This window comes from Strix uralensis, chromosome 2 (genome assembly GCF_047716275.1).
Source record: "Strix uralensis isolate ZFMK-TIS-50842 chromosome 2, bStrUra1, whole genome shotgun sequence".
NCBI classification, from domain to species: Eukaryota; Metazoa; Chordata; class Aves; order Strigiformes; family Strigidae; genus Strix; species Strix uralensis.
This window is the reverse complement of record NC_133973.1, coordinates 10,371,135-10,396,491: the sequence shown is the minus strand read 5'-3', so window position 1 is coordinate 10,396,491 and position 25,357 is coordinate 10,371,135.

Here is a 25,357-nt window from a genome sequence, read left to right as displayed (position 1 = left end):
AGCAATGTGAACAGGCACAGAGAAGGTGCTAGCAGGGAATTCTCTGCCTGCCTTTCCACAGTGCTCTGCAAGCTCTCCAGGACAACATAAAATCTGGGGCTCTGTGCTTTCTTTCGTTCTGAACAAGTGTTACTGTTTTCTGCACGAAAGCGATTCTGCGAAGCAATGGGAACACTTCTCTTTCGCAGGCACAGAGAAGGTGCTAGCACGGAATTCTCTGCCTGCCTTTCCCCAGTTCTCTGCAAGCTCTCCAGCACAACATAAAATCTGGGGCTCTGTGCTTTCTTTCGTTCTGAACAAGTGTTACTGTTTTCTGCACAAAAGCGATTCTGCGAAGGAATGTGAACACTTCTGCTTCCCAGGCACATAGAAGGTGCTAGCAGGGAATTCTCTGCCTGCCTTTCCCCAGTGCTCTGCAAGCTCTCCAGGACAACATAAAATCTGGGGCTCTGTGCTTTCTTTCGTCTGAACAAGTGTTACTGTTTTCTGCACAAAAGCGATTCTGCGAAGCAATGTGAACACTTCTGTTTCCCAGGCACAGAGAAGGTGCTAGCAGGGAATTCTCTGCCTGCTTTTCCCCAGTGCTCTGCAAGCTCTCCAGGACAACATAAAATCTGGGGCTCTGTGCTTTCTTTTGTTCTGAACAAGTGTTATTGTTTTCTGCACAAAAGTGATTCTGCGAAGCAATGTGAACACTTCTGCTTCCCAGGCACAGAGAAGGTGCTAGCAGGGAATTCTCTGCCTGCCTTTCCCCAGTGCTCTGCAAGCTCTCCAGGACAACATAAAATCTGGGGCTCTGTGCTTTCTTTCGTTCTGAACAAGTGTTACTGTTTTCTGCACAAAAGCGATTCTGCGAAGCAATGGGAACACTTCTGTTTCCCAGGCACAGAGAACGTGCTAGCAGGGAATTCTCTGCCTGCCTTTCCCCAGTGCTCTGCAAACTCTCCAGGACAACATAAAATCTATTGCTGTGTGCTTTCTTTCGTCTGAACAAGTGTTACTGTTTTCTGCACAAAAGCCATTCTGCGAAGCAATGTGAACAGGCACAGAGAAGGTGCTAGCAGGGAATTCTCTGCCTGCCTTTCCCCAGTGCTCTGCAAGCTCTCCAGGACAACATAAAATCTGGGGCTCTGTGCTTTCTTTCGTTCTGAACAAGTGTTACTGTTTTCTGCACAAAAGCGATTCTGCGAAGCAATGGGAACACTTCTGTTTCCCAGGCACAGAGAACGTGCTAGCAGGGAATTCTCTGCCTGCTTTTCCCCAGTGCTCTGCAAGCTCTCCAGGACAACATAAAATCTGGGGCTCTGTGCTTTCTTTCGTTCTGAACAAGTGTTACTGTTTTCTCCACAAAAGCGATTCTGCAAAGCAATGGGAACACTTCTGTTTCCCAGGCACAGAGAAGGTGCTAGCAGGGAATTCTCTGCCTGCCTTTCCCCAGTGCTCTGCAAGCTCTCCAGGACAACATAAAATCTGGTGCTGTGTGCTTTCTTTCGTCTGAACAAGTGTTACTGTTTTCTGCACAAAAGCGATTCTGCGAAGCAATGTGAACAGGCACAGAGAAGGTGCTAGCAGGGAATTCTCTGCCTGCCTTTCCCCAGTGCTCTGCAAGCTCTCCAGGACAACATAAAATCTGGGGCTCTGTGCTTTCTTTCGTTCTGAACAAGTGTTACTGTTTTCTGCACAAAAGCGATTCTGCGAAGCAATGGGAACACTTCTGTTTCCCAGGCACAGAGAAGGTGCTAGCAGGGAATTCTCTGCCTGCTTTTCCCCAGTGCTCTGCAAGCTCTCCAGGACAACATAAAATCTGGGGCTCTGTGCTTTCTTTTGTTCTGAAGAAGTGTTACTGTTTTCTGCACAAAAGCGATTCTGCGAAGGAATGTGAACACTTCTGCTTCCCAGGCACAGAGAAGGTGCTAGCAGGGAATTCTCTACCTGCCTTTCCCCAGTGCTCTGCAAGCTCTCCAGGACAACATAGAATCTGGGGCTCTGTGCTTTCTTTCGTTCTGAACAAGTGTTGCTGTTTTCTGCACAAAAGCGATTCTGCGAAGCAATGTGAAGACTTCTGCTTCCCAGGCACAGAGAAGGTGCTAGCAGGGAATTCTCTGCCTGCCTTTCCCCAGTGCTCTGCAAGCTCTCCAGGACAACATAAAATCTGGGGCTCTGTGCTTTCTTTCGTTCTGAACAAGTGTTACTGTTTTCTGCACAAAAGCGATTCTGCGAAGCAATGGGAACACTTCTGTTTCCCAGGCACAGAGAAGGTGCTAGCAGGGAATTCTCTGCCTGCCTTTCCCCAGTGCTCTGCAAGCTCTCCAGGACAACATAAAATCTGGGGCTCTGTGCTTTCTTTCGTTCTGAACAAGTGTTACTGTTTTCTGCACAAAAGCGATTCTGCGAAGCAATGTGAACACTTCTGTTTCCCAGGCACAGAGAAGGTGCTAGCAGGGAATTCTCTGCCTGCTTTTCCCCAGTGCTCTGCAAGCTCTCCAGGACAACATAAAATCTGGGGCTCTGTGCTTTCTTTTGTTCTGAAGAAGTGTTACTGTTTTCTGCACAAAAGCGATTCTGCGAAGGAATGTGAACACTTCTGCTTCCCAGGCACAGAGAAGGTGCTAGCAGGGAATTCTCTGCCTGCCTTTCCCCAGTGCTCTGCAAGCTCTCCAGGACAACATAGAATCTGGGGCTCTGTGCTTTCTTTCGTTCTGAACAAGTGTTGCTGTTTTCTGCACAAAAGCGATTCTGCGAAGCAATGTGAAGACTTCTGCTTCCCAGGCACAGAGAAGGTGCTAGCAGGGAATTCTCTGCCTGCCTTTCCACAGTGCTCTGCAAGCTCTCCAGGACAACATAAAATCTGGGGCTCTGTGCTTTATTTCGTCTGAACAAGTGTTACTGTTTTCTGCACAAAAGCGATTCTGCGAAGCAATGGGAACACTTCTCTTTCCCAGGCACAGAGAAGGTGCTAGCACGGAATTCTCTGCCTGCCTTTCCCCAGTTCTCTGCAAGCTCTCCAGCACAACATAAAATCTGGGGCTCTGTGCTTTCTTTCGTTCTGAACAAGTGTTACTGTTTTCTGCACAAAAGCGATTCTGCGAAGGAATGTGAACACTTCTGCTTCCCAGGCACATAGAAGGTGCTAGCAGGGAATTCTCTGCCTGCCTTTCCCCAGTGCTCTGCAAGCTCTCCAGGACAACATAAAATCTGGGGCTCTGTGCTTTCTTTCGTTCTGAACAAGTGTTACTGTTTTCTGCACAAAAGCGATTCTGCGAAGCAATGTGAACACTTCTGCTTCCCAGGCACAGAGAAGGTGCTAGCAGGGAATTCTCTGCCTGCCTTTCCCCAGTGCTCTGCAAGCTCTCCAGGACAACATAGAATCTGGGGCTCTGTGCTTTCTTTCGTTCTGAGCAAGTGTTGCTGTTTTCTGCACAAAAGCGATTCTGCGAAGCAATGTGAACACTTCTGCTTCCCAGGCACAGAGAAGGTGCTAGCAGGGAATTCTCTGCCTGCCTTTCCCCAGTGCTCTGCAAGCTCTCCAGGACAACATAAAATCTGGGGCTCTGTGCTTTCTTTCGTTTTGAACAAGTGTTACTGTTTTCTGCACAAAAGCGATTCTGCGAAGGAATGTGAACACTTCTGCTTCCCAGGCACATAGAAGGTGCTAGCAGGGAATTCTCTGCCTGCTTTTCCCCAGTGCTCTGCAAGCTCTCCAGGACAACATAAAATCTGGGGCTCTGTGCTTTCTTTCGTCTGAAGAAGTGTTACTGTTTTCTGCACAAAAGCGATTCTGCGAAGCAATGTGAACACTTCTGCTTCCCAGGCACAGAGAAGGTGCTAGCAGGGAATTCTCTGCCTGCCTTTCCCCAGTGCTCTGCAAGCTCTCCAGGACAACATAAAATCTGGGGCTCTGTGCTTTCTTTTGTTCTGAACAAGTGTTACTGTTTTCTGCACAAAAGCGATTCTGCGAAGCAATGTGAACACTTCTGTTTCCCAGGCACAGAGAAGGTGCTAGCAGGGAATTCTCTGCCTGCTTTTCCCCAGTGCTCTGCAAGCTCTCCAGGACAACATAAAATCTGGGGCTCTGTGCTTTCTTTTGTTCTGAAGAAGTGTTACTGTTTTCTGCACAAAAGCGATTCTGCGAAGCAATGTGAACACTACTGCTTCCCAGGCACAGAGAAGGTGCTAGCAGGGAATTCTCTGCCTGCCTTTCCCCAGTGCTCTGCAAGCTCTCCAGGACAACATAGAATCTGAGGCTCTGTGCTTTCTTTCGTTCTGAACAAGTGTTAATGTTTTCTGCACAAAAGCGATTCTGCGAAGCAATGTGAACACTTCTGCTTCCCAGGCACAGAGAAGGTGCTAGCAGGGAATTCTCTGCCTGCCTTTCCCCAGTGCTCTGCAAGCTCTCCAGGACAACATAGAATCTGGGGCTCTGTGCTTTCTTTCGTTCTGAACAAGTGTTGCTGTTTTCTGCACAAAAGCGATTCTGCGAAGCAATGTGAAGACTTCTGCTTTCCAGGCAAAGAGAAGGTGCTAGCAGGGAATTCTCTGCCTGCCTTTCCCCAGTGCTCTGCAAGCTCTCCAGGACAACATAAAATCTGGGGCTCTGTGCTTTCTTTCGTTCTGAACAAGTGTTACTGTTTTCTGCACAAAAGCGATTCTGCGAAGCAATTGGAACACTTCTCTTTCGCAGGCACAGAGAAGGTGCTAGCACGGAATTCTCTGCCTGCCTTTCCCCAGTTCTCTGCAAGCTCTCCAGCACAACATAAAATCTGGGGCTCTGTGCTTTCTTTCGTTCTGAACAAGTGTTACTGTTTTCTGCACAAAAGCGATTCTGCGAAGGAATGTGAACACTTCTGCTTCCCAGGCACATAGAAGGTGCTAGCAGGGAATTCTCTGCCTGCCTTTCCCCAGTGCTCTGCAAGCTCTCCAGGACAACATAAAATCTGGGGCTCTGTGCTTTCTTTCGTCTGAACAAGTGTTACTGTTTTCTGCACAAAAGCGATTCTGCGAAGCAATGTGAACACTTCTGTTTCCCAGGCACAGAGAAGGTGCTAGCAGGGAATTCTCTGCCTGCTTTTCCCCAGTGCTCTGCAAGCTCTCCAGGACAACATAAAATCTGGGGCTCTGTGCTTTCTTTTGTTCTGAAGAAGTGTTACTGTTTTCTGCACAAAAGCGATTCTGCGAAGCAATGTGAACACTACTGCTTCCCAGGCACAGAGAAGGTGCTAGCAGGGAATTCTCTGCCTGCCTTTCCCCAGTGCTCTGCAAGCTCTCCAGGACAACATAGAATCTGAGGCTCTGTGCTTTCTTTCGTTCTGAACAAGTGTTAATGTTTTCTGCACAAAAGCGATTCTGCGAAGCAATGTGAACACTTCTGCTTCCCAGGCACAGAGAAGGTGCTAGCAGGGAATTCTCTGCCTGCCTTTCCCCAGTGCTCTGCAAGCTCTCCAGGACAACATAGAATCTGGGGCTCTGTGCTTTCTTTCGTTCTGAACAAGTGTTGCTGTTTTCTGCACAAAAGCGATTCTGCGAAGCAATGTGAAGACTTCTGCTTTCCAGGCAAAGAGAAGGTGCTAGCAGGGAATTCTCTGCCTGCCTTTCCCCAGTGCTCTGCAAGCTCTCCAGGACAACATAAAATCTGGGGCTCTGTGCTTTCTTTTGTTCTGAACAAGTGTTATTGTTTTCTGCACAAAAGTGATTCTGCGAAGCAATGTGAACACTTCTGCTTCCCAGGCACAGAGAAGGTGCTAGCAGGGAATTCTCTGCCTGCCTTTCCCCAGTGCTCTGCAAGCTCTCCAGGACAACATAAAATCTGGGGCTCTGTGCTTTCTTTCGTTCTGAACAAGTGTTACTGTTTTCTGCACAAAAGCGATTCTGCGAAGCAATGGGAACACTTCTGTTTCCCAGGCACAGAGAACGTGCTAGCAGGGAATTCTCTGCCTGCCTTTCCCCAGTGCTCTGCAAGCTCTCCAGGACAACATAAAATCTATTGCTGTGTGCTTTCTTTCGTCTGAACAAGTGTTACTGTTTTCTGCACAAAAGCCATTCTGCGAAGCAATGTGAACAGGCACAGAGAAGGTGCTAGCAGGGAATTCTCTGCCTGCCTTTCCCCAGTGCTCTGCAAGCTCTCCAGGACAACATAAAATCTGGGGCTCTGTGCTTTCTTTCGTTCTGAACAAGTGTTACTGTTTTCTGCACAAAAGCGATTCTGCGAAGCAATGGGAACACTTCTCTTTCGCAGGCACAGAGAAGGTGCTAGCACGGAAATCTCTGCCTGCCTTTCCCCAGTTCTCTGCAAGCTCTCCAGCACAACATAAAATCTGGGGCTCTGTGCTTTCTTTCGTTCTGAACAAGTGTTACTGTTTTCTGCACAAAAGCGATTCTGCGAAGGAATGTGAACACTTCTGCTTCCCAGGCACATAGAAGGTGCTAGCAGGGAATTCTCTGCCTGCCTTTCCCCAGTGCTCTGCAAGCTCTCCAGGACAACATAAAATCTGGTGCTCTGTGCTTTCTTTCGTCTGAACAAGTGTTACTGTTTTCTGCACAAAAGCGATTCTGCGAAGCAATGTGAACACTTCTGTTTCCCAGGCACAGAGAAGGTGCTAGCAGGGAATTCTCTGCCTGCTTTTCCCCAGTGCTCTGCAAGCTCTCCAGGACAACATAAAATCTGGGGCTCTGTGCTTTCTTTTGTTCTGAACAAGTGTTATTGTTTTCTGCACAAAAGCGATTCTGCGAAGCAATGTGAACACTTCTGCTTCCCAGGCACAGAGAAGGTGCTAGCAGGGAATTCTCTGCCTGCCTTTCCCCAGTGCTCTGCAAGCTCTCCAGGACAACATAAAATCTGGGGCTCTGTGCTTTCTTTCGTTCTGAACAAGTGTTACTGTTTTCTGCACAAAAGCCATTCTGCGAAGCAATGGGAACACTTCTGTTTCCCAGGCACAGAGAAGGTGCTAGCAGGGAATTCTCTGCCTGCTTTTCCCCAGTGCTCTGCAAGCTCTCCAGGACAACATAAAATCTGGGGCTCTGTGCTTTTTTTCGTTCCGAACAAGTGTTACTGTTTTCTGCACAAAAGCGATTCTGCGAAGTAATGTGAACAGGCACAGAGAAGGTGCTAGCAGGGAATTCTCTGCCTGCCTTTCCCCAGTGCTCTGCAAGCTCTCCAGGACAACAGCAAATCTGGGGCTCTGTGCTTTGTTTCGTTCTGAACAAGTGTTACTGTTTTCTGCACAAAAGTGATTCTGCGAAGCAATGGGAACACTTCTGTTTCCCAGGCACAGAGAAGGTGCTAGCAGGGAATTCTCTGCCTGCCTTTCCCCAGTGCTCTGCAAGCTCTCCAGGACAACATAAAATCTGGGGCTCTGTGCTTTGTTTCGTTCTGAACAAGTGTTACTGTTTTCTGCACAAAAGCGATTCTGCGAAGCAATGTGAATACTTCTGTTTCCCAGGCACAGAGAAGGTGCTAGCAGGGAATTCTCTGCCTGCTTTTCCCCAGTGCTCTGCAAGCTCTCCAGGACAACATAAAATCTGGGGCTCTGTGCTTTCTTTTGTTCTGAAGAAGTGTTACTGTTTTCTGCACAAAAGCGATTCTGCGAAGGAATGTGAACACTTCTGCTTCCCAGGCACAGAGAAGGTGCTAGCAGGGAATTCTCTACCTGCCTTTCCCCAGTGCTCTGCAAGCTCTCCAGGACAACATAGAATCTGGGGCTCTGTGCTTTCTTTCGTTCTGAACAAGTGTTGCTGTTTTCTGCACAAAAGCGATTCTGCGAAGCAATGTGAAGACTTCTGCTTCCCAGGCACAGAGAAGGTGCTAGCAGGGAATTCTCTGCCTGCCTTTCCACAGTGCTCTGCAAGCTCTCCAGGACAACATAAAATCTGGGGCTCTGTGCTTTATTTCGTCTGAACAAGTGTTACTGTTTTCTGCACAAAAGCGATTCTGCGAAGCAATGGGAACACTTCTCTTTCCCAGGCACAGAGAAGGTGCTAGCACGGAATTCTCTGCCTGCCTTTCCCCAGTTCTCTGCAAGCTCTCCAGCACAACATAAAATCTGGGGCTCTGTGCTTTCTTTCGTTCTGAACAAGTGTTACTGTTTTCTGCACAAAAGCGATTCTGCGAAGGAATGTGAACACTTCTGCTTCCCAGGCACATAGAAGGTGCTAGCAGGGAATTCTCTGCCTGCCTTTCCCCAGTGCTCTGCAAGCTCTCCAGGACAACATAAAATCTGGGGCTCTGTGCTTTCTTTCGTTCTGAACAAGTGTTACTGTTTTCTGCACAAAAGCGATTCTGCGAAGCAATGGGAACACTTCTCTTTCGCAGGAACAGAGAAGGTGCTAGCACGGAATTCTCTGCCTGCCTTTCCCCAGTTCTCTGCAAGCTCTCCAGCACAACATAAAATCTGGGGCTCTGTGCTTTCTTTCGTTTTGAACAAGTGTTACTGTTTTCTGCACAAAAGCGATTCTGCGAAGGAATGTGAACACTTCTGCTTCCCAGGCACATAGAAGGTGCTAGCAGGGAATTCTCTGCCTGCTTTTCCCCAGTGCTCTGCAAGCTCTCCAGGACAACATAAAATCTGGGGCTCTGTGCTTTCTTTCGTCTGAAGAAGTGTTACTGTTTTCTGCACAAATGCGATTCTGCGAAGCAATGTGAACACTTCTGCTTCCCAGGCACAGAGAAGGTGCTAGCAGGGAATTCTCTGCCTGCCTTTCCCCAGTGCTCTGCAAGCTCTCCAGGACAACATAAAATCTGGGGCTCTGTGCTTTCTTTTGTTCTGAACAAGTGTTACTGTTTTCTGCACAAAAGCGATTCTGCGAAGCAATGTGAACACTTCTGTTTCCCAGGCACAGAGAAGGTGCTAGCAGGGAATTCTCTGCCTGCTTTTCCCCAGTGCTCTGCAAGCTCTCCAGGACAACATAAAATCTGGGGCTCTGTGCTTTCTTTTGTTCTGAAGAAGTGTTACTGTTTTCTGCACAAAAGCGATTCTGCGAAGCAATGTGAACACTACTGCTTCCCAGGCACAGAGAAGGTGCTAGCAGGGAATTCTCTGCCTGCCTTTCCCCAGTGCTCTGCAAGCTCTCCAGGACAACATAAAATCTGGGGCTCTGTGCTTTCTTTCGTTCTGAACAAGTGTTACTGTTTTCTGCACAAAAGCGATTCTGCGAAGCAATGTGAACACTTCTGCTTCCCAGGCACAGAGAAGGTGCTAGCAGGGAATTCTCTGCCTGCTTTTCCCCAGTGCTCTGCAAGCTCTCCAGGACAACATAAAATCTGGGGCTCTGTGCTTTCTTTTGTTCTGAAGAAGTGTTACTGTTTTCTGCACAAAAGCGATTCTGCGAAGGAATGTGAACACTTCTGCTTCCCAGGCACAGAGAAGGTGCTAGCAGGGAATTCTCTGCCTGCCTTTCCCCAGTGCTCTGCAAGCTCTCCAGGACAACATAGAATCTGGGGCTCTGTGCTTTCTTTCGTTCTGAACAAGTGTTGCTGTTTTCTGCACAAAAGCGATTCTGCGAAGCAATGTGAAGACTTCTGCTTCCCAGGCACAGAGAAGGTGCTAGCAGGGAATTCTCTGCCTGCCTTTCCCCAGTGCTCTGCAAGCTCTCCAGGACAACATAAAATCTGGGGCTCTGTGCTTTCTTTCGTTCTGAACAAGTGTTACTGTTTTCTGCACAAAAGCGATTCTGCGAAGCAATGGGAACACTTCTCTTTCGCAGGCACAGAGAAGGTGCTAGCACGGAATTCTCTGCCTGCCTTTCCCCAGTTCTCTGCAAGCTCTCCAGCACAACATAAAATCTGGGGCTCTGTGCTTTCTTTCGTTCTGAACAAGTGTTACTGTTTTCTGCACAAAAGCGATTCTGCGAAGGAATGTGAACACTTCTGCTTCCCAGGCACATAGAAGGTGCTAGCAGGGAATTCTCTGCCTGCCTTTCCCCAGTGCTCTGCAAGCTCTCCAGGACAACATAAAATCTGGGGCTCTGTGCTTTCTTTCGTTCTGAACAAGTGTTACTGTTTTCTGCACGAAAGCGATTCTGCGAAGCAATGGGAACACTTCTCTTTCCCAGGCACAGAGAAGGTACTAGCACGGAATTCTCTGCCTGCCTTTCCCCAGTTCTCTGCAAGCTCTCCAGCACAACATAAAATCTGGGGCTCTGTGCTTTCTTTCGTTCTGAACAAGTGTTATTGTTTTCTGCACAAAAGCGATTCTGCGAAGCAATGTGAAGACTTCTGCTTCCCAGGCACAGAGAAGGTGCTAGCAGGGAATTCTCTGCCTGCCTTTCCCCAGTGCTCTGCAAGCTCTCCAGGACAACATAAAATCTGGGGCTCTGTGCTTTCTTTCGTTCTGAACAAGTGTTACTGTTTTCTGCAGAAAAGTGATGCTGCGAAGCAAAGTGAAGACTTCTGCTTCCCAGGCACAGAGAAGGTGCTAGCAGGGAATTCTCTGCCTGCCTTTCCCCAGTGCTCTGCAAGCTCTCCAGGACAACATAAAATCTGGTGCTCTGTGCTTTCTTTCGTCTGAACAAGTGTTACTGTTTTCTGCACAAAAGCCATTCTGCGAAGCAATGTGAACAGGCACAGAGAAGGTGCTAGCAGGGAATTCTCTGCCTGCCTTTCCCCAGTGCTCTGCAAGCTCTCCAGGACAACATAAAATCTGGGGCTCTGTGCTTTCTTTCGTTCTGAACAAGTGTTACTGTTTTCTGCACAAAAGCGATTCTGCAAAGCAATGGGAACACTTCTGTTTCCCAGGCACAGAGAAGGTGCTAGCAGGGAATTCTCTGCCTGCCTTTCCCCAGTGCTCTGCAAGCTCTCCAGGACAACATAAAATCTGGTGCTGTGTGCTTTCTTTCGTCTGAACAAGTGTTACTGTTTTCTGCACAAAAGCGATTCTGCGAAGCAATGTGAACAGGCACAGAGAAGGTGCTAGCAGGGAATTCTCTGCCTGCCTTTCCCCAGTGCTCTACAAGCTCTCCAGGACAACATAAAATCTGGGGCTCTGTGCTTTCTTTCGTTCTGAACAAGTGTTACTGTTTTCTGCACAAAAGCGATTCTGCGAAGCAATGGGAACACTTCTGTTTCCCAGGCACAGAGAAGGTGCTAGCAGGGAATTCTCTGCCTGCTTTTCCCCAGTGCTCTGCAAGCTCTCCAGGACAACATAAAATCTGGGGCTCTGTGCTTTCTTTTGTTCTGAAGAAGTGTTACTGTTTTCTGCACAAAAGCGATTCTGCGAAGGAATGTGAACACTTCTGCTTCCCAGGCACAGAGAAGGTGCTAGCAGGGAATTCTCTACCTGCCTTTCCCCAGTGCTCTGCAAGCTCTCCAGGACAACATAGAATCTGGGGCTCTGTGCTTTCTTTCGTTCTGAACAAGTGTTGCTGTTTTCTGCACAAAAGCGATTCTGCGAAGCAATGTGAAGACTTCTGCTTCCCAGGCACAGAGAAGGTGCTAGCAGGGAATTCTCTGCCTGCCTTTCCCCAGTGCTCTGCAAGCTCTCCAGGACAACATAAAATCTGGGGCTCTGTGCTTTCTTTCGTTCTGAACAAGTGTTACTGTTTTCTGCACAAAAGCGATTCTGCGAAGCAATGTGAACACTTCTGTTTCCCAGGCACATAGAAGGTGCTAGCAGGGAATTCTCTGCCTGCTTTTCCCCAGTGCTCTGCAAGCTCTCCAGCACAACATAAAATCTGGGGCTCTGTGCTTTCTTTTGTTCTGAAGAAGTGTTACTGTTTTCTGCACAAAAGCGATTCTGCGAAGCAATGTGAACACTTCTGCTTCCCAGGCACAGAGAAGGTGCTAGCAGGGAATTCTCTGCCTGCCTTTCCCCAGTGCTCTGCAAGCTCTCCAGGACAACATAGAATCTGGGGCTCTGTGCTTTCTTTCGTTCTGAGCAAGTGTTGCTGTTTTCTGCACAAAAGTGATTCTGTGAAGCAATGTGAAGACTTCTGCTTCCCAGGCACAGAGAAGGTGCTAGCAGGGAATTCTCTGCCTGCCTTTCCCCAGTGCTCTGCAAGATCTCCAGGACAACATAAAATCTGGGGCTCTGTGCTTTCTTTCGTTCTGAACAAGTGTTACTGTTTTCTGCACAAAAGCGATTCTGCGAAGGAATGTGAACAGGCACAGAGAAGGTGCTAGCAGGGAATTCTCTGCCTGCCTTTCCCCAGTGCTCTGCAAGCTCTCCAGGACAACATAAAATCTGGGGCTCTGTGCTTTCTTTCGTTCTGAACAAGTGTTACTGTTTTCTGCACAAAAGCGATTCTGCGAAGCAATGGGAACACTTCTCTTTCGCAGGCACAGAGAAGGTGCTAGCACGGAATTCTCTGCCTGCCTTTCCCCAGTTCTCTGCAAGCTCTCCAGCACAACATAAAATCTGGGGCTCTGTGCTTTCTTTCGTTCTGAACAAGTGTTACTGTTTTCTGCACAAAAGCGATTCTGCGAAGGAATGTGAACACTTCTGCTTCCCAGGCACATAGAAGGTGCTAGCAGGGAATTCTCTGCCTGCCTTTCCCCAGTGCTCTGCAAGCTCTCCAGGACAACATAAAATCTGGTGCTCTGTGCTTTCTTTCGTCTGAACAAGTGTTACTGTTTTCTGCACAAAAGCGATTCTGCGAAGCAATGTGAACACTTCTGTTTCCCAGGCACAGAGAAGGTGCTAGCAGGGAATTCTCTGCCTGCTTTTCCCCAGTGCTCTGCAAGCTCTCCAGGACAACATAAAATCTGGGGCTCTGTGCTTTCTTTTGTTCTGAACAAGTGTTATTGTTTTCTGCACAAAAGCGATTCTGCGAAGCAATGTGAACACTTCTGCTTCCCAGGCACAGAGAAGGTGCTAGCAGGGAATTCTCTGCCTGCCTTTCCCCAGTGCTCTGCAAGCTCTCCAGGACAACATAAAATCTGGGGCTCTGTGCTTTCTTTCGTTCTGAACAAGTGTTACTGTTTTCTGCACAAAAGCCATTCTGCGAAGCAATGGGAACACTTCTGTTTCCCAGGCACAGAGAAGGTGCTAGCAGGGAATTCTCTGCCTGCTTTTCCCCAGTGCTCTGCAAGCTCTCCAGGACAACATAAAATCTGGGGCTCTGTGCTTTTTTTCGTTCCGAACAAGTGTTACTGTTTTCTGCACAAAAGCGATTCTGCGAAGTAATGTGAACAGGCACAGAGAAGGTGCTAGCAGGGAATTCTCTGCCTGCCTTTCCCCAGTGCTCTGCAAGCTCTCCAGGACAACATAAAATCTGGGGCTCTGTGCTTTCTTTCGTCTGAACAAGTGTTACTGTTTTCTGCACAAAAGCGATTCTGCGAAGCAATGTGAACAGGCACAGAGAAGGTGCTAGCAGGGAATTCTCTGCCTGCCTTTCCCCAGTGCTCTGCAAGCTCTCCAGGACAACATAAAATCTGGGGCTCTGTGCTTTCTTTCGTTCTGAACAAGTGTTACTGTTTTCTGCACAAAAGCCATTCTGCGAAGCAATGGGAACACTTCTGTTTCCCAGGCACAGAGAAGGTGCTAGCAGGGAATTCTCTGCCTGCTTTTCCCCAGTGCTCTGCAAGCTCTCCAGGACAACATAAAATCTGGGGCTCTGTGCTTTTTTTCGTTCCGAACAAGTGTTACTGTTTTCTGCACAAAAGCGATTCTGCGAAGTAATGTGAACAGGCACAGAGAAGGTGCTAGCAGGGAATTCTCTGCCTGCCTTTCCCCAGTGCTCTGCAAGCTCTCCAGGACAACATAAAATCTGGGGCTCTGTGCTTTCTTTCGTCTGAACAAGTGTTACTGTTTTCTGCACAAAAGCGATTCTGCGAAGCAATGTGAACAGGCACAGAGAAGGTGCTAGCAGGGAATTCTCTGCCTGCCTTTCCCCAGTGCTCTGCAAGCTCTCCAGGACAACATAAAATCTGGGGCTCTGTGCTTTCTTTCGTTCTGAACAAGTGTTACTGTTTTCTGCACAAAAGCGATTCTGCGAAGCAATGTGAACACTTCTGCTTCCCAGGCACAGAGAAGGTGCTAGCAGGGAATTCTCTACCTGCCTTTCCCCAGTGCTCTGCAAGCTCTCCAGGACAACATAGAATCTGGGGCTCTGTGCTTTCTTTCGTTCTGAACAAGTGTTGCTGTTTTCTGCACAAAAGCGATTCTGCGAAGCAATGTGAAGACTTCTGCTTCCCAGGCACAGAGAAGGTGCTAGCAGGGAATTCTCTGCCTGCCTTTCCCCAGTGCTCTGCAAGCTCTCCAGGACAACATAAAATCTGGGGCTCTGTGCTTTCTTTCGTTCTGAACAAGTGTTACTGTTTTCTGCACAAAAGCGATTCTGCGAAGCAATGGGAACACTTCTCTTTCGCAGGCACAGAGAAGGTGCTAGCACGGAATTCTCTGCCTGCCTTTCCCCAGTTCTCTGCAAGCTCTCCAGCACAACATAAAATCTGGGGCTCTGTGCTTTCTTTCGTTCTGAACAAGTGTTACTGTTTTCTGCACAAAAGCGATTCTGCGAAGGAATGTGAACACTTCTGCTTCCCAGGCACATAGAAGGTGCTAGCAGGGAATTCTCTGCCTGCCTTTCCCCAGTGCTCTGCAAGCTCTCCAGGACAACATAAAATCTGGTGCTCTGTGCTTTCTTTCGTCTGAACAAGTGTTACTGTTTTCTGCACAAAAGCGATTCTGCGAAGCAATGTGAACACTTCTGTTTCCCAGGCACAGAGAAGGTGCTAGCAGGGAATTCTCTGCCTGCTTTTCCCCAGTGCTCTGCAAGCTCTCCAGGACAACATAAAATCTGGGGCTCTGTGCTTTCTTTTGTTCTGAACAAGTGTTATTGTTTTCTGCACAAAAGTGATTCTGCGAAGCAATGTGAACACTTCTGCTTCCCAGGCACAGAGAAGGTGCTAGCAGGGAATTCTCTGCCTGCCTTTCCCCAGTGCTCTGCAAGCTCTCCAGGACAACATAAAATCTGGGGCTCTGTGCTTTCTTTCGTTCTGAACAAGTGTTACTGTTTTCTGCACAAAAGCGATTCTGCGAAGCAATGGGAACACTTCTGTTTCCCAGGCACAGAGAACGTGCTAGCAGGGAATTCTCTGCCTGCCTTTCCCCAGTGCTCTGCAAGCTCTCCAGGACAACATAAAATCTATTGCTGTGTGCTTTCTTTCGTCTGAACAAGTGTTACTGTTTTCTGCACAAAAGCCATTCTGCGAAGCAATGTGAACAGGCACAGAGAAGGTGCTAGCAGGGAATTCTCTGCCTGCCTTTCCCCAGTGCTCTGCAAGCTCTCCAGGACAACATAAAATCTGGGGCTCTGTGCTTTCTTTCGTTCTGAACAAGTGTTAGTGTTTTCTGCACAAAAGCGATTCTGCGAAGCAATGTGAACACTTCTGTTTCCCAGGCACAGAGAAGGTGCTAGCAGGGAATTCTCTGCCTGCTTTTCCCCAGTGCTCTGCAAGCTCTCCAGGACAACATAAAATCTGGGGCTCTGTGCTTTCTTTCGTTCTGAACAAGTGTTACTGTTTTCTGCACAAAAGCGATTCTGCGAAGGAATGTGAACAGGCACAGAGAAGGTGCTAGCAGGGAATTCTCTGCCTGCCTTTCCCCAGTGCTCTGCAAGCTCTCCAGGACAACAGCAAATCTGGGGCTCTGTGCTTTCTTTCGTTCTGAACAAGTGTTACTGTTTTCTGCACGAAAGCGATTCTGCGAAGCAATGGGAACACTTCTCTTTCCCAGGCACAGAGAAGGTACTAGCACGGAATTCTCTGCCTGCCTTTCCCCAGTTCTCTGCAAGCTCTCCAGCACAACATAAAATCTGGGGCTCTGTGCTTTCTTTCGTTCTGAACAAGTGTTACTGTTTTCTGCACAAAAGTGATGCTGCGAAGCAATGTGAAGACTTCTGCTTCCCAGGCACAGAGAAGGTGCTAGCAGGGAATTCTCTGCCTGCCTTTCCCCAGTGCTCTGCAAGCTCTCCAGGACAACATAAAATCTGGTGCTCTGTGCTTTCTTTCGTCTGAACAAGTGTTACTGTTTTCTGCACAAAAGCGATTCTGCGAAGCAATGTGAACAGGCACAGAGAAGGTGCTAGCAGGGAATTCTCTGCCTGCCTTTCCCCAGTGCTCTGCAAGCTCTCCAGGACAACATAAAATCTGGGGCTCTGTGCTTTCTTTCGTTCTGAACAAGTGTTACTGTTTTCTGCACAAAAGCGATTCTGCGAAGCAATGGGAACACTTCTGTTTCCCAGGCACAGAGAACGTGCTAGCAGGGAATTCTCTGCCTGCTTTTCCCCAGTGCTCTGCAAGCTCTCCAGGACAACATAAAATCTGGGGCTCTGTGCTTTCTTTCGTTCTGAACAAGTGTTACTGTTTTCTCCACAAAAGCGATTCTGCGAAGCAATGGGAACACTTCTGTTTCCCAGGCACAGAGAAGGTGCTAGCAGGGAATTCTCTGCCTGCCTTTCCCCAGTGCTCTGCAAGCTCTCCAGGACAACATAAAATCTGGTGCTGTGTGCTTTCTTTCGTCTGAACAAGTGTTACTGTTTTCTGCACAAAAGCGATTCTGCGAAGCAATGTGAACAGGCACAGAGAAGGTGCTAGCAGGGAATTCTCTGCCTGCCTTTCCCCAGTGCTCTGCAAGCTCTCCAGGACAACATAAAATCTGGGGCTCTGTGCTTTCTTTCGTTCTGAACAAGTGTTACTGTTTTCTGCACAAAAGCGATTCTGCGAAGCAATGGGAACACTTCTGTTTCCCAGGCACAGAGAAGGTGCTAGCAGGGAATTCTCTGCCTGCTTTTCCCCAGTGCTCTGCAAGCTCTCCAGGACAACATAAAATCTGGGGCTCTGTGCTTTCTTTTGTTCTGAAGAAGTGTTACTGTTTTCTGCACAAAAGCGATTCTGCGAAGGAATGTGAACACTTCTGCTTCCCAGGCACAGAGAAGGTGCTAGCAGGGAATTCTCTACCTGCCTTTCCCCAGTGCTCTGCAAGCTCTCCAGGACAACATAGAATCTGGGGCTCTGTGCTTTCTTTCGTTCTGAACAAGTGTTGCTGTTTTCTGCACAAAAGCGATTCTGCGAAGCAATGTGAAGACTTCTGCTTCCCAGGCACAGAGAAGGTGCTAGCAGGGAATTCTCTGCCTGCCTTTCCCCAGTGCTCTGCAAGCTCTCCAGGACAACATAAAATCTGGGGCTCTGTGCTTTATTTCGTCTGAACAAGTGTTACTGTTTTCTGCACAAAAGCGATTCTGCGAAGGAATGTGAACAGGCACAGAGAAGGTGCTAGCAGGGAATTCTCTGCCTGCCTTTCCCCAGTGCTCTGCAAGCTCTCCAGGACAACATAAAATCTGGTGCTCTGTGCTTTCTTTCGTCTGAACAAGTGTTACTGTTTTCTGCACAAAAGCGATTCTGCGAAGCAATGTGAACAGGCACAGAGAAGGTGCTAGCAGGGAATTCTCTGCCTGCCTTTCCCCAGTGCTCTGCAAGCTCTCCAGGACAACATAAAATCTGGGGCTCTGTGCTTTCTTTCGTTCTGAACAAGTGTTACTGTTTTCTGCACAAAAGCGATTCTGCGAAGCAATGTGAACACTTCTGTTTCCCAGGCACATAGAAGGTGCTAGCAGGGAATTCTCTGCCTGCTTTTCCCCAGTGCTCTGCAAGCTCTCCAGGACAACATAAAATCTGGGGCTCTGTGCTTTCTTTTGTTCTGAAGAAGTGTTACTGTTTTCTGCACAAAAGCGATTCTGCGAAGCAATGTGAACACTTCTGCTTCCCAGGCACAGAGAAGGTGCTAGCAGGGAATTCTCTGCCTGCCTTTCCCCAGTGCTCTGCAAGCTCTCCAGGACAACATAGAATCTGGGGCTCTGTGCTTTCTTTCGTTCTGAGCAAGTGTTGCTGTTTTCTGCACAAAAGTGATTGTGTGAAGCAATGTGAAGACTTCTGCTTCCCAGGCACAGAGAAGGTGCTAGCAGGGAATTCTCTGCCTGCCTTTCCCCAGTGCTCTGCAAGATCTCCAGGACAACATAAAATCTGGGGCTCTGTGCTTTCTTTCGTTCTGAACAAGTGTTACTGTTTTCTGCACAAAAGCGATTCTGCGAAGGAATGTGAACAGGCACAGAGAAGGTGCTAGCAGGGAATTCTCTGCCTGCCTTTCCCCAGTGCTCTGCAAGCTCTCCAGGACAACATAAAATCTGGTGCTGTGTGCTTTCTTTCGTTCTGAACAAGTGTTACTGTTTTCTGCACAAAAGCGATTCTGCGAAGCAATGGGAACACTTCTCTTTCGCAGGCACAGAGAAGGTGCTAGCACGGAATTCTCTGCCTGCCTTTCCCCAGTTCTCTGCAAGCTCTCCAGCACAACATAAAATCTGGGGCTCTGTGCTTTCTTTCGTTCTGAACAAGTGTTACTGTTTTCTGCACAAAAGCGATTCTGCGAAGGAATGTGAACACTTCTGCTTCCCAGGCACATAGAAGGTGCTAGCAGGGAATTCTCTGCCTGCCTTTCCCCAGTGCTCTGCAAGCTCTCCAGGACAACATAAAATCTGGTGCTCTGTGCTTTCTTTCGTCTGAACAAGTGTTACTGTTTTCTGCACAAAAGCGATTCTGCGAAGCAATGTGAACACTTCTGTTTCCCAGGCACAGAGAAGGTGCTAGCAGGGAATTCTCTGCCTGCTTTTCCCCAGTGCTCTGCAAGCTCTCCAGGACAACATAAAATCTGGGGCTCTGTGCTTTCTTTTGTTCTGAACAAGTGTTATTGTTTTCTGCACAAAAGCGATTCTGCGAAGCAATGTGAACACTTCTGCTTCCCAGGCACAGAGAAGGTGCTAGCAGGGAATTCTCTGCCTGCCTTTCCCCAGTGCTCTGCAAGCTCTCCAGGACAACATAAAATCTGGGGCTCTGTGCTTTCTTTCGTTCTGAACAAGTGTTACTGTTTTCTGCACAAAAGCGATTCTGCGAAGCAATGGGAACACTTCTGTTTCCCAGGCACAGAGAAGGTGCTAGCAGGGAATTCTCTGCCTGCCTTTCCCCAGTGCTCTGCAAGCTCTCCAGGACAACATAAAATCTATTGCTGTGTGCTTTCTTTCGTCTGAACAAGTGTTACTGTTTTCTGCACAAAAGCCATTCTGCGAAGCAATGTGAACAGGCACAGAGAAGGTGCTAGCAGGGAATTCTCTGCCTGCCTTTCCCCAGTGCTCTGCAAGCTCTCCAGGACAACATAAAATCTGGGGCTCTGTGCTTTCTTTCGTTCTGAACAAGTGTTACTGTTTTCTGCACAAAAGCGATTCTGCGAAGCAATGTGAACACTTCTGTTTCCCAGGCACAGAGAAGGTGCTAGCAGGGAATTCTCTGCCTGCTTTTCCCCAGTGCTCTGCAACCTCTGCAGGACAACATAAAATCTGGGGCTCTGTGCTTTCTTTCGTTCTGAACAAGTGTTACTGTTTTCTGCACAAAAGCGATTCTGCGAAGGAATGTGAACAGGCACAGAGAAGGTGCTAGCAGGGAATTCTCTGCCTGCCTTTCCCCAGTGCTCTGCAAGCTCTCCAGGACAACAGCAAATCTGGGGCTCTGTGCTTTCTTTCGTTCTGAACAAGTGTTACTGTTTTCTGCACAAAAGCGATTCTGCGAAGCAATGGGAACACTTCTGTTTCCCAGGCACAGAGAAGGTGCTAGCAGGGAATTCTCTGCCTGCCTTTCCCCAGTGCTCTGCAAGCTCTCCAGGACAACAGCAGATCTGGGGCTCTGTGCTTTCTTTCGTTCTGAACAAGTGTTACTGTTTTCTGCACAAAAGCGATTCTGCCAAGCAATGTGAACACTTCTGCTTCCCAGGCACAGAGAAGGTGCTAGCAGGAAATTCCCTGCCTGCTTTTCCCCAGTGCTCTGCAAGCTCTCCAGGACAACATAAAATCTGGGGCTCTGTGCTTTCTTTCGTTCTGAACAAGTGTTACTGTTTTCTGCACAAAAGCGATTCTGCGAAGGAATGTGAACAGGCACAGAGAAGGTGCTAGCAGGGAATTCTCTGCCTGCCTTTCCCCAGTGCTCTGCAAGCTCTCCAGGACAACATAAAATCTGGGGCTCTGTGCTTTCTTTCGTTCTGAACAAGTGTTACTGTTTTCTGCACAAAAGCGATTCTGCGAAGCAATGTGAACACTTCTGTTTCCCAGGCACAGAGAAGGTGGTAGCAGGGAATTCTCTGCCTGCTTTTCCCCAGTGCTCTGCAAGCTCTCCAGGACAACATAAAATCTGGGGCTCTGTACTTTCTTTCGTCTGAACAAGTGTTACTGTTTTCTGCACAAAAGCGATGCTGCGAAGCAATGTGAACAGGCACAGAGAAGGTGCTAGCAGGGAATTCTCTGCCTGCCTTTCCCCAGTGCTCTGCAAGCTCTCCAGGACAACATAAAATCTGGGGCTCTGTGCTTTCTTTCGTTCTGAACAAGTGTTACTGTTTTCTGCACAAAAGCGATTCTGCGAAGCAATGGGAACACTTCTGTTTCCCAGGCACAGAGAAGGTGCTAGCAGGGAATTCTCTGCCTGCTTTTCCCCAGTGCTCTGCAAGCTCTCCAGGACAACATAAAATCTGGGGCTCTGTGCTTTCTTTTGTTCTGAACAAGTGTTACTGCTTTCTGCACAAAAGCGATTCTGCGAAGCAATGTGAACACTTCTGCTTCCCAGGCACAGAGAAGGTGCTAGCAGGGAATTCTCTGCCTGCCTTTCCCCAGTGCTCTGCAAGCTCTCCAGGACAACATAAAATCTGGGGCTCTGTGCTTTCTTTCGTTCTGAACAAGTGTTACTGTTTTCTGCAGAAAAGTGATGCTGCGAAGCAATGTGAAGACTTCTGCTTCCCAGGCACAGAGAAGGTGCTAGCAGGGAATTCTCTGCCTGCCTTTCCCCAGTGCTCTGCAAGCTCTCCAGGACAACATAAAATCTGGTGCTCTGTGCTTTCTTTCGTCTGAACAAGTGTTACTGTTTTCTGCACAAAAGCGATTCTGCGAAGCAATGTGAACAGGCACAGAGAAGGTGCTAGCAGGGAATTCTCTGCCTGCCTTTCCCCAGTGCTCTGCAAGCTCTCCAGGACAACATAAAATCTGGGGCTCTGTGCTTTCTTTCGTTCTGAACAAGTGTTACTGTTTTCTGCACAAAAGCGATTCTGCGAAGCAATGGGAACACTTCTGTTTCCCAGGCACAGAGAACGTGCTAGCAGGGAATTCTCTGCCTGCTTTTCCCCAGTGCTCTGCAAGCTCTCCAGGACAACATAAAATCTGGGGCTCTGTGCTTTCTTTCGTTCTGAACAAGTGTTACTGTTTTCTCCACAAAAGCGATTCTGCGAAGCAATGGGAACACTTCTGTTTCCCAGGCACAGAGAAGGTGCTAGCAGGGAATTCTCTGCCTGCCTTTCCCCAGTGCTCTGCAAGCTCTCCAGGACAACATAAAATCTGGTGCTGTGTGCTTTCTTTCGTCTGAACAAGTGTTACTGTTTTCTGCACAAAAGCGATTCTGCGAAGCAATGTGAACAGGCACAGAGAAGGTGCTAGCAGGGAATTCTCTGCCTGCCTTTCCCCAGTGCTCTGCAAGCTCTCCAGGACAACATAAAATCTGGGGCTCTGTGCTTTCTTTCGTTCTGAACAAGTGTTACTGTTTTCTGCACAAAAGCGATTCTGCGAAGCAATGGGAACACTTCTGTTTCCCAGGCACAGAGAAGGTGCTAGCAGGGAATTCTCTGCCTGCTTTTCCCCAGTGCTCTGCAAGCTCTCCAGGACAACATAAAATCTGGGGCTCTGTGCTTTCTTTTGTTCTGAAGAAGTGTTACTGTTTTCTGCACAAAAGCGATTCTGCGAAGGAATGTGAACACTTCTGCTTCCCAGGCACAGAGAAGGTGCTAGCAGGGAATTCTCTACCTGCCTTTCCCCAGTGCTCTGCAAGCTCTCCAGGACAACATAGAATCTGGGGCTCTGTGCTTTCTTTCGTTCTGAACAAGTGTTGCTGTTTTCTGCACAAAAGCGATTCTGCGAAGCAATGTGAAGACTTCTGCTTCCCAGGCACAGAGAAGGTGCTAGCGGGGAATTCTCTGCCTGCCTTTCCCCAGTGCTCTGCAAGCTCTCCAGGACAACATAAAATCTGGGGCTCTGTGCTTTATTTCGTCTGAACAAGTGTTACTGTTTTCTGCACAAAAGCGATTCTGCGAAGGAATGTGAACAGGCACAGAGAAGGTGCTAGCAGGGAATTCTCTGCCTGCCTTTCCCCAGTGCTCTGCAAGCTCTCCAGGACAACATAAAATCTGGTGCTCTGTGCTTTCTTTCGTCTGAACAAGTGTTACTGTTTTCTGCACAAAAGCGATTCTGCGAAGCAATGTGAACAGGCACAGAGAAGGTGCTAGCAGGGAATTCTCTGCCTGCCTTTCCCCAGTGCTCTGCAAGCTCTCCAGGACAACATAAAATCTGGGGCTCTGTGCTTTCTTTCGTTCTGAACAAGTGTTACTGTTTTCTGCACAAAAGCGATTCTGCGAAGCAATGTGAACACTTCTGTTTCCCAGGCACATAGAAGGTGCTAGCAGGGAATTCTCTGCCTGCTTTTCCCCAGTGCTCTGCAAGCTCTCCAGGACAACATAAAATCTGGGGCTCTGTGCTTTCTTTTGTTCTGAAGAAGTGTTACTGTTTTCTGCACAAAAGCGATTCTGCGAAGCAATGTGAACACTTCTGCTTCCCAGGCACAGAGAAGGTGCTAGCAGGGAATTCTCTGCCTGCCTTTCCCCAGTGCTCTGCAAGCTCTCCAGGACAACATAGAATCTGGGGCTCTGTGCTTTCTTTCGTTCTGAGCAAGTGTTGCTGTTTTCTGCACAAAAGTGATTCTGTGAAGCAATGTGAAGACTTCTGCTTCCCAGGCACAGAGAAGGTGCTAGCAGGGAATTCTCTGCCTGCCTTTCCCCAGTGCTCTGCAAGATCTCCAGGACAACATAAAATCTGGGGCTCTGTGCTTTCTTTCGTTCTGAACAAGTGTTACTGTTTTCTGCACAAAAGCGATTCTGCGAAGGAATGTGAACAGGCACAGAGAAGGTGCTAGCAGGGAATTCTCTGCCTGCCTTTCCCCAGTGCTCTGCAAGCTCTCCAGGACAACATAAAATCTGGGGCTCTGTGCTTTCTTTCGTTCTGAACAAGTGTTACTGTTTTCTGCACAAAAGCGATTCTGCGAAGCAATGGGAACACTTCTCTTTCGCAGGCACAGAGAAGGTGCTAGCACGGAATTCTCTGCCTGCCTTTCCCCAGTTCTCTGCAAGCTCTCCAGCACAACATAAAATCTGGGGCTCTGTGCTTTCTTTCGTTCTGAACAAGTGTTACTGTTTTCTGCACAAAAGCGATTCTGCGAAGGAATGTGAACACTTCTGCTTCCCAGGCACATAGAAGGTGCTAGCAGGGAATTCTCTGCCTGCCTTTCCCCAGTGCTCTGCAAGCTCTCCAGGACAACATAAAATCTGGTGCTCTGTGCTTTCTTTCGTCTGAACAAGTGTTACTGTTTTCTGCACAAAAGCGATTCTGCGAAGCAATGTGAACACTTCTGTTTCCCAGGCACAGAGAAGGTGCTAGCAGGGAATTCTCTGCCTGCTTTTCCCCAGTGCTCTGCAAGCTCTCCAGGACAACATAAAATCTGGGGCTCTGTGCTTTCTTTTGTTCTGAACAAGTGTTATTGTTTTCTGCACAAAAGCGATTCTGCGAAGCAATGTGAACACTTCTGCTTCCCAGGCACAGAGAAGGTGCTAGCAGGGAATTCTCTGCCTGCCTTTCCCCAGTGCTCTGCAAGCTCTCCAGGACAACATAAAATCTGGGGCTCTGTGCTTTCTTTCGTTCTGAACAAGTGTTACTGTTTTCTGCACAAAAGCGATTCTGCGAAGCAATGGGAACACTTCTGTTTCCCAGGCACAGAGAAGGTGCTAGCAGGGAATTCTCTGCCTGCCTTTCCCCAGTGCTCTGCAAGCTCTCCAGGACAACATAAAATCTATTGCTGTGTGCTTTCTTTCGTCTGAACAAGTGTTACTGTTTTCTGCACAAAAGCCATTCTGCGAAGCAATGTGAACAGGCACAGAGAAGGTGCTAGCAGGGAATTCTCTGCCTGCCTTTCCCCAGTGCTCTGCAAGCTCTCCAGGACAACATAAAATCTGGGGCTCTGTGCTTTCTTTCGTTCTGAACAAGTGTTACTGTTTTCTGCACAAAAGCGATTCTGCGAAGCAATGTGAACACTTCTGTTTCCCAGGCACAGAGAAGGTGCTAGCAGGGAATTCTCTGCCTGCTTTTCCCCAGTGCTCTGCAACCTCTGCAGGACAACATAAAATCTGGGGCTCTGTGCTTTCTTTCGTTCTGAACAAGTGTTACTGTTTTCTGCACAAAAGCGATTCTGCGAAGGAATGTGAACAGGCACAGAGAAGGTGCTAGCAGGGAATTCTCTGCCTGCCTTTCCCCAGTGCTCTGCAAGCTCTCCAGGACAACAGCAAATCTGGGGCTCTGTGCTTTGTTTCGTTCTGAACAAGTGTTACTGTTTTCTGCACAAAAGCGATTCTGCGAAGCAATGGGAACACTTCTGTTTCCCAGGCACAGAGAAGGTGCTAGCAGGGAATTCTCTGCCTGCCTTTCCCCAGTGCTCTGCAAGCTCTCCAGGACAACAGCAGATCTGGGGCTCTGTGCTTTCTTTCGTTCTGAACAAGTGTTACTGTTTTCTGCACAAAAGCGATTCTGCCAAGCAATGTGAACACTTCTGCTTCCCAGGCACAGAGAAGGTGCTAGCAGGAAATTCCCTGCCTGCTTTTCCCCAGTGCTCTGCAAGCTCTCCAGGACAACATAAAATCTGGGGCTCTGTGCTTTCTTTCGTTCTGAACAAGTGTTACTGTTTTCTGCACAAAAGCGATTCTGCGAAGGAATGTGAACAGGCACAGAGAAGGTGCTAGCAGGGAATTCTCTGCCTGCCTTTCCCCACTGCTCTGCAAGCTCTCCAGGACAACATAAAATCTGGGGCTCTGTGCTTTCTTTCGTTCTGAACAAGTGTTACTGTTTTCTGCACAAAAGCGATTCTGCGAAGCAATGTGAACACTTCTGTTTCCCAGGCACAGAGAAGGTGCTAGCAGGGAATTCTCTGCCTGCTTTTCCCCAGTGCTCTGCAAGCTCTCCAGGACAACATAAAATCTGGGGCTCTGTACTTTCTTTCGTCTGAACAAGTGTTACTGTTTTCTGCACAAAAGCGATGCTGCGAAGCAATGTGAACAGGCACAGAGAAGGTGCTAGCAGGGAATTCTCTGCCTGCCTTTCCCCAGTGCTCTGCAAGCTCTCCAGGACAACATAAAATCTGGGGCTCTGTGCTTTCTTTCGTTCTGAACAAGTGTTACTGTTTTCTGCACAAAAGCGATTCTGCGAAGCAATGGGAACACTTCTGTTTCCCAGGCACAGAGAAGGTGCTAGCAGGGAA